Source organism: Triticum dicoccoides, chromosome 3B (assembly GCF_002162155.2).
Source record: "Triticum dicoccoides isolate Atlit2015 ecotype Zavitan chromosome 3B, WEW_v2.0, whole genome shotgun sequence".
Classification (NCBI taxonomy): Eukaryota; Viridiplantae; Streptophyta; class Magnoliopsida; order Poales; family Poaceae; genus Triticum; species Triticum dicoccoides.
Genome location: NC_041385.1, coordinates 663,588,292 through 663,596,764, shown reverse-complemented (window position 1 = coordinate 663,596,764; position 8,473 = coordinate 663,588,292).

Below are 8,473 nucleotides of genomic sequence, written 5' to 3'. Positions count from 1 at the left end.
GAAACCCCTAGGACGGTGATGCGATCTAGCAACTCGTTTAAGGACGAGACGTCTGTCGGATCCATCTTTTCGGAGTACTCGAGACCGATGCGGAGGTGGTGTTTGGCGATCGAATGGGGTGTTGTTGGCTTAATGGTCGTACATGCACCCATGGTGAAATCGCCGAGCTGGAGGATCTGCCCAGAAGTTAGGCTCCTTCCAGAGGTGATGTTGTTGTTAATGACGAGGGGAGCCCTAGATTTCTTTCTGTGACTGCACAGCGGAGCTCTCAATGAAAGCACCAATGTCGGTGTCAAAACCGACAGATCTTGGGTAGAGGGGCCCAAGTTGCGCGTCTAAGGATCAATGGTAACAATGGACAATGGGACGCAATGTTTACCCAGGTTCGGGCCCTCTTAAAGGAGGTAAAACCCTATGTCCCGCTTGATTGTATTCGATGAGTATAGGGGATACAAGAGTTGATCTACCTCGAGATCGTAATGGCTAAACCCTAGTTGTTTAGCCTATGAGTATTATGAAGGCCTCTACGGACTAAACCCTCCGGTTTATATACGAATGGAGGGACCTAGGGTTATATAGAGTCGGCTTACAGCGGAAGGAAATAGTATATCCGGACACCAAACTTGCTCTCCACGCACACAAGAGTCCACCCGGACATGGGGGACGATTCTCCACTTTATCTTCACAGCCCACCAGTCCGGCCCATATTGGACACGTCAGACATCTGAGGACCCCCGAATCTACGACTCCCTCAGAAAAACCCATATGATTCATCTATATTAACAAAGCCCGCGATACATCAAGATCGTAACATCTCAAGAACATGAGAGAGAGAGAGAGATTAAACACATAGCTACTGGTATAAACCCTCAACCGCGAGGGTGGACTACTCCCTCCTCTGTTGGGGAACGTTGCAGAAAATTAAAATTTTTCCTACGGTTTCACCAAGATACATCTCTGAGTTCATCTAAGCAACGAGTCATGGGAGAGAGATTGCATCTACATACCACTTTGTAGATCGCGTGCGGAAGCATTCGAGAGAACGGTGATGATGGAGTCGTACTCGCCGTCATTCAAATCACCGATGACCAAGTGCCGAACGGACAGCACCTCCGCGTTCAACACACGTACGAAACGGACGACGTCTCCTCCTTCTTGATCCAGCAAGGGGGAAGGAGAGGTTGATGATGATCCAGCAGCACAATGGCGTGGTGGTGGATGCAGCAGAACTCCAACAGGGCTTCGCCAAGCTGCTGCGGGAGGAGGACGAGGTGTAGCAGGGGGAGGGAGGCGCCAATGCATAGGGTGCGGCTGCCCTCCCCCTACCCTCCTTTAAATAGGCCCCCAGGGGGGCGCCGGCCCTGGGAGATGCAATATCCCAAGGGGGGCAGCGGCCAGGGGGGTGGAGTGCCCCCCAAGGCAAGTGGTGCGCCCTCCCCCCCCCCCCACCTAGGGTTTCCAACCCTAGGCACAGGGGGGCCCAAGGGGGGGCGCACCAGCCAACTAGGGGCTGGTTCCCCTCCCACTTCAGCCCACGGGGCCCTCCGGGATAGGTGGCCCCACCCGGTGGACCCCCGGGACCCTTCCGGTGGTCCCGGTACAATACCAGGTGACCCCGAAACTTTCCCGATGGCCGAAACAGCACTTCCTATATATAATTCTTTACCTCCGGACCATTCCGGAACTCCTCGTGACGTCCGGGATCTCATCCGGGACTCCGAACAACATTCGGTTTGCTGCATACTCATATTCATACAACCCTAGCGTCACCGAACCTTAAGTGTGTAGACCCTACGGGTTCGGGAGACATGCAGACATGACTGAGACGGCTCTCCGGTCAATAACCAACAGCGGGATCTGGATACCCATGTTGGCTCCCACATACTCCTCGATGATCTCATCGGATGAACCACGATGTCGAGGATTCAAGCAACCCCGTATACTATTCCCTTTGTCAGACGGTATGTTACTTGCCCGAGACTCGATCGTCGGTATCCCAATACCTCGTTCAGTCTCGTTACCAGCAAGTACTTTACTCGTACCGTAATGCATGATCCCGTGACCAGACACTTGGTCACTTTGAGCTCATTATGATGATGCACTACCGAGTGGGCCCAGTGATACCTCTCTGTAATACGGAGTGACAAATCCCAGTCTCGATCTGTGTCAACCCAACAGACACTTTCGGAGATACCTGTAGTGCACCTTTATAGTCACCCAGTTACGTTGTGACATTTGGTACACCCAAAGCACTTCTACGGTATCTGGGAGTTACACGATCTCATGGTCTAAGGAAGAGATAATTGACATTGGAAAAGCTCTAGCAAAACGAACTACACGATCTTGTGTTGTGCTCAGGATTGGGTCTTGTCCATCACGTCATTCTCCTAATGACGTGATCCCATTGTCAATGACATCTAATGTCCATAGTCAGGAAACCATGACTATCTGTTGACCAACAAGCTAGTCAACTAGAGGCTTACTAGGGACGTATTGTGGTCTATGTATTCACATGTGTATTACGATTTCCGGATAATACAATTATAGCATGAATAAAAGACAATTATCATGAACAAGGAAATATAATAATAATCCTTTTATTATTGCCTCTAGGGCATATTTCCAACAGTCTCCCACTTGCACTAGAGTCAATAATCTAGTTACATTGTGATGAATCGAACACCCATAGAGTTCTGGTGTTGATCATGTTTTGCTTGCGAAAGAGGTTTAGTCAACGGATCTGCGACATTCAGATCCGTATGTACTTTGCAAATATCTATGTCTCCATCTTGAACATTTTCACGGATGGAGTTGAAACGACGCTTGATGTGCCTGGTCTTCTTGTGAAACATGGGCTCCTTGGCAAGGGCAATAGCTCCAGTGTTGTCATAGAAGAGTTTGATCGGCCCCGATGCATTGGGTATGACTCCTAGGTCGGTGATGAACTCCTTCACCCAAATTGCTTCATGCGCTGCCTCCGAGGCTGCCATGTACTCCGCTTCACATGTAGATCCCGCCACGACGCTCTGCTTGTAGCTCCACCAGCTTACTGCTCCACCATTCAACATATATACGTATCCGGTTTGTGACTTAGAGTCATCCAGATCTGTGTCGAAGCTAGCGTCGACGTAACCCTTTACGACGAGCTCTTCGTCACCTCCATAAACGAGAAACATGTCCTTTGTCCTTTTTAGGTACTTCAGGATATTCTTGACCGCTGTCCAGTGTTCCTTGCCGGGGTTACTTTGGTACCTTCCTACCAAACTTACGGCAAGGTTTACATCAGGTCTGGTACACAGCATGGCATACATAATAGATCCTATGGCTAAGGCATAGGGGATGACACTCATCTCTTCTTTATCTTTTGCCGTGGTCGGGCATTGAGCCGAGCTCAATCTCACACCTTGCAATACAGGCAAGAACCCTTTCTTGGACTGATCCATTTTGAACTTCTTCAAAATCTTATCAAGGTATGTGCTTTGTGAAATACCTATGAGGCGTCTCGATCTATCCCTATAGATTTTGATGCCTAATATGTAAGCAGCTTCTCCAAGGTCCTTCATTGAAAAACACTTATTCAAGTAGGCCTTAATGTTGTCCAAGAATTCTATATCATTTCCCATCAAAAGTATGTCATCTACATATAATATGAGAAATGCTACAGAGCTCCCACTCACTTTCTTGTAAATGCAGGCTTCTCCATAAGTCTGCATAAACCCAAACGCTTTGATCATCTCATCAAAGCGAATGTTCCAACTCCGAGATGCTTGCACCAGCCCATAAATGGATCGCTGGAGCTTGCCTACTTTGTTAGCATTCTTAGGATCGACAAAACCTTCCGGCTGCATCATATACAGCTCTTCCTTAAGATAACCGTTAAGGAATGCCGTTTTGACGTCCATCTGCCATATCTCATAATCATAGTATGCGGCAATTGCTAACATGATTCGGACGGACTTAAGCTTCGCTACAGGAGAGAAAGTCTCATCGTAGTCAATCCCTTGAACTTGCCGATAACCCTTAGTGACAAGTCGAGCTTTATAGATGGTGACATTACCATCCGCGTCCTTCTTCTTCTTAAAGATCCATTTGTTTTCTATCGCCCGCCGATCATCGGGCAAGTCAATCAAAGTCCATACTTTGTTTTCATACATGGATTCTATCTCGGATTGCATGGCTTCTAGACATTTCTTGGAATCTGGGCCCGCCATCGCTTCTTCATAGTTCGAACGTTCACCGTTGTCTAACAACATGATTTCTAGGACAGGGTTGCCATACCACTCTGGTGTGGAACATGTCCTTGTGGACCTACGAAGTTCAGTAGCAACTTGATCCGAAGTACCTTGATCATCATCATTAATTTCCTCTCCAGTTGGCGTAGGCACCACAGGAACGTTTTCCTGAGCTGCACTACTTTCCGGTTCAAGAGGTAGCACTTCATCGAGTTCTACTTTCCTCCCACTTACTTCTTTCGAGAGAAACTCTTTTTCCAGAAAGGATCCATTCTTGGCAACAAAGATCTTGCCCTCGGATCTTAAGTAGAAGGTATACCCAATGGTTTCCTTGGGGTATCCTATGAAGACGCATTTTTCCGACTTGGGTTCGAGCTTTTCAGGTTGAAGTTTCTTGACATAAGCATCGCATCCCCAAACTTTTAGAAACGACAGCTTAGGTTTCTTCCCAAACCATAATTCAAACGGTGTCGTCTCAACGGATTTAGACGGTGCCCTATTTAAAGTGAATGTAGTTGTCTCTAGAGCGTATCCCCAAAATGATAGCGGTAAATCGGTAAGAGACATCATAGATCGCACCATATCCAATAGAGTGCGATTGCGACGTTCGGACACACCGTTACGCTGAGGTGTTCCAGGCGGCGTGAGTTGTGAAATGATTCCACATTTTCTTAAGTGTGTACCAAATTCGTAACTTAAATATTCTCCTCCACGATCTGATCGTAAGAAATTTATCTTTCGGTCACGTTGATTCTCTACTTCATTCTGAAATTCCTTGAACTTTTCAAAGGTCTCAGACTTGTGTTTCATCAAGTAGACATACCCATATCTACTCAAGTCATCAGTGAGAGTGAGAACATAACGATATCCTCCGCGAGCCTCAACGCTCATTGGACTGCACACATCGGTATGTATGATCTCCAATAAGTTGGTTGCTCGCTCCATTGTTCCGGAGAACGGAGTCTTGGTCATTTTGCCCATGAGGCATGGTTCGCATGTGTCAAATGATTCATAATCGAGAGACTCTAAAAGTCCATCAGCATGGAGCTTCTTCATGCGCTTGACACCAATGTGACCAAGGCGGCAGTGCCACAAGTATGTGGGACTATCGTTATCAACTTTACATATTTTGGTATTCACACTCTGAATATGTGTAACATTACGTTCGAGATTCATTAAGAATAAACCATTGACCATCGGGGCATGACCATAAAACATATCTCTCATATAAATAGAACAACCATTATTCTCGGATTTAAATGAGTAGCCATCTCGCATCAAACGAGATCCAGATACAATGTTCATGCTCAAACTTGGCACTAAATAACAATTATTGAGGTTTAAAACTAATCCCGTAGGTAAATGTAGAGGTAGCGTGCCGACGGCGATCACATTGACCTTGGAACCATTCCCGACGCGCATCGTCACCTCGTCCTTCGCCAGTCTCCGCTTATTCCGCAGCTCTTGCTGTGAGTTACAAATATGAGCAACAGCACCGGTATCAAATACCCAGGAGTTACTACGAGTACTGGTAAGGTACACATCAATTACATGTATATCACATATACCTTTAGTGTTGCCGGCCTTCTTGTCCGCTAAGTATTTGGGGCAGTTCCGCTTCCAGTGACCCTTCCCCTTGCAATAAAAGAACTCTGTCTCACGCTTGGGTCCATTCCTTGACTTATTCCCGGCAACTGGCTTACTGGGCGCGGCAACATCTTTGCCGTCCTTCTTGAAGTTCTTCTTACCCTTGCCCTTCTTGAACTTAGTGGTCTTATTGACCATCAACACTTGATGTTCTTTCTTGATTTCAACCTCTGCTGACTTCAGCATTGAAAATACTTTAGGAATGGTCTTCACCATCCCCTGCATATTGTAGTTCAGCACAAAGCTCTTGTAGCTTGGTGGGAGCGACTGAAGGATTCTGTCAATGACCGCCTCGTCCGGGAGGTTGATCTCCAGCTGGGACAGGCGGTTGTGCAACCCAGACATTTTGAGTATGTGCTCACTGATAGAACTGTTTTCCTCCATCTTACAACTATAGAACTTGTCGGAGACTTCATATCTCTCGACCCGGGCATGAGCTTGAAAAACCATTTTTAGCTCCTCGAACATCTCATATGCTCTGTGTCGCTCAAAACGCTTTTGGAGCCCCGGTTCTAAGCTGTAAAGCATGCCGCACTGAACGAGGGAGTAATCATCAGCACGTGACTGCCAAGCATTCATAACGTCTTGGTTCTCTGGGATGGGTGCTTCACCTAGCGGTGCTTCTAGGACATAATCTTTCTTGGCTGCTATGAGGATGATCCTCAGGTTCCGGACCCAGTCCGAATAGTTGCTGCCATCATCTTTCAGCTTGGTTTTCTCTAGGAACACGTTGAAGTTCATGTTGACATGAGCGTTGGCCATTTGATCTACAAGACATATTTTGCAAAGGTTTTAGACTAAGTTCATGATAATTAAGTTCATCTAATCAAATTATTTAATGCACTCCCACTCAGATTAGACATCCCTCTAGTCATCTAAGTGTTACACGATCCGAGTCGACTAGGCCGTGTCCGATCATCACGTGAGACGGACTAGTCATCATCGGTGAACATCTCCATGTTGATCGTATCTTCCATACGACTCATGTTGGACCTTTCGGTCTCTTGTGTTCCGAGGCCATGTCTGTACATGCTAGGCTCGTCAAGTTAACCCTAAGTGTTTATGCATGTGTAAAACTGTCTTACACCCGTTGTATGTGAACGTAAGGATCTATCACACCCGATCATCACGTGGTGCTTCGAAACGACGAACTTTAGCAACGGCGCACAGTTAGGGGGAACACTTTCTTGAAATTGTTATAAGGGATCATCTTATCTACTACCGTCGTTCTAAGTAAACAAGATGCATAAAACATAATAAACATCACATGCAATTATATAATAGTGACATGATATGGCCAGTATCATATAGCTCCTTTGATCTCCATCTTCGGGGCTCCATGATGATCTTCGTCACCGGCATGACACCATGATCTCCATCATCGTGTCTTCATGAAGTTGTCACGCCAACGACTACTTCTACTTCTATGGCTAACGCGTTTAGCAATAAAGTAAAGTAATTTACATGGCGTTCTTCAATGACACGCAGGTCATACAAAAATAAAGACAACTCCTATGGCTCCTGCCGGTTGTCATACTCATCGACATGCAAGTCGTGATTCCTATTACAAGAACATGATCTCATACATCACAATATATCATTCATCATTCATCACAACTTCTGGCCATATCACATCACATGACAATTGCTGCAAAAACAAGTTAGACGTCCTCTAATTGTTGTTGCATCTTTTACATGGCTGCAATTGGGTTCTAGCAAGAACGTTTTCTTACCTACGAATAACCACAACGTGATTTTGTCAACTTCTATTTACCCTTCATAAGGACCCTTTTCATCTAATCCGCTCCAACTAAAGTAGGAGAGACAGACACCCGCTAGCCACCTTATGCAACTAGTGCATGTCAGTCTGTGGAACCTGTCTCACGTAAGCGTACGTGTAAGGTTGGTCCGGGCCGCTTCATCCCACAATACCACTGAAGCAAGAAAAGACTAGTAGCGGCAAGCAAGTTGACAAGATCTACACCCACAACAAAATTGTGTTCTACTCGTGCAATAGAGAACTACGCATAGACCTAGCTCTGATGCCACTGTTGGGGAACGTTGCAGAAAATTAAAAAATTTCCTATGGTTTCACCAAGATCCATCTATGAGTTCATCTAAGCAACGAGTCATGGGAGAGAGATTGCATCTACATACCGCTTTGTAGATCGTGTGCGGAAGCGTTCGAGAGAACGGTGACGATGGAGTCGTACTCGCCGTGATTCAAATCACCGATGACCAAGTGCCGAACGGACAGCACCTCCACGTTCAACACACATACTGAACGGACGACGTCTCCTCCTTCTTGATCCAGCAAGGGGGGAGGAGAGGTTGATGATGATCCAGTAGCACAACGGCGTGGTGGTGGATGCAGCAGAACTCCGGCAGGGCTTCGCCAAGCTGCTGCGGGAGGAGGACGAGGTGTAGCAGGGGGAGGGAGGCGCCAATGCACAGGGTGCGGCTGCCCTCCCCCTACCCTCCTTTATATAGGCCCCCAGGGGGGCGCCGGTCCTGGGAGATGCAATCTCCCAAGGGGGGCGGCGGCCAGGGGGGTGGAGTGCCCCCCAAGGCAAGTGGTGCGCCCCCCCCCCCCC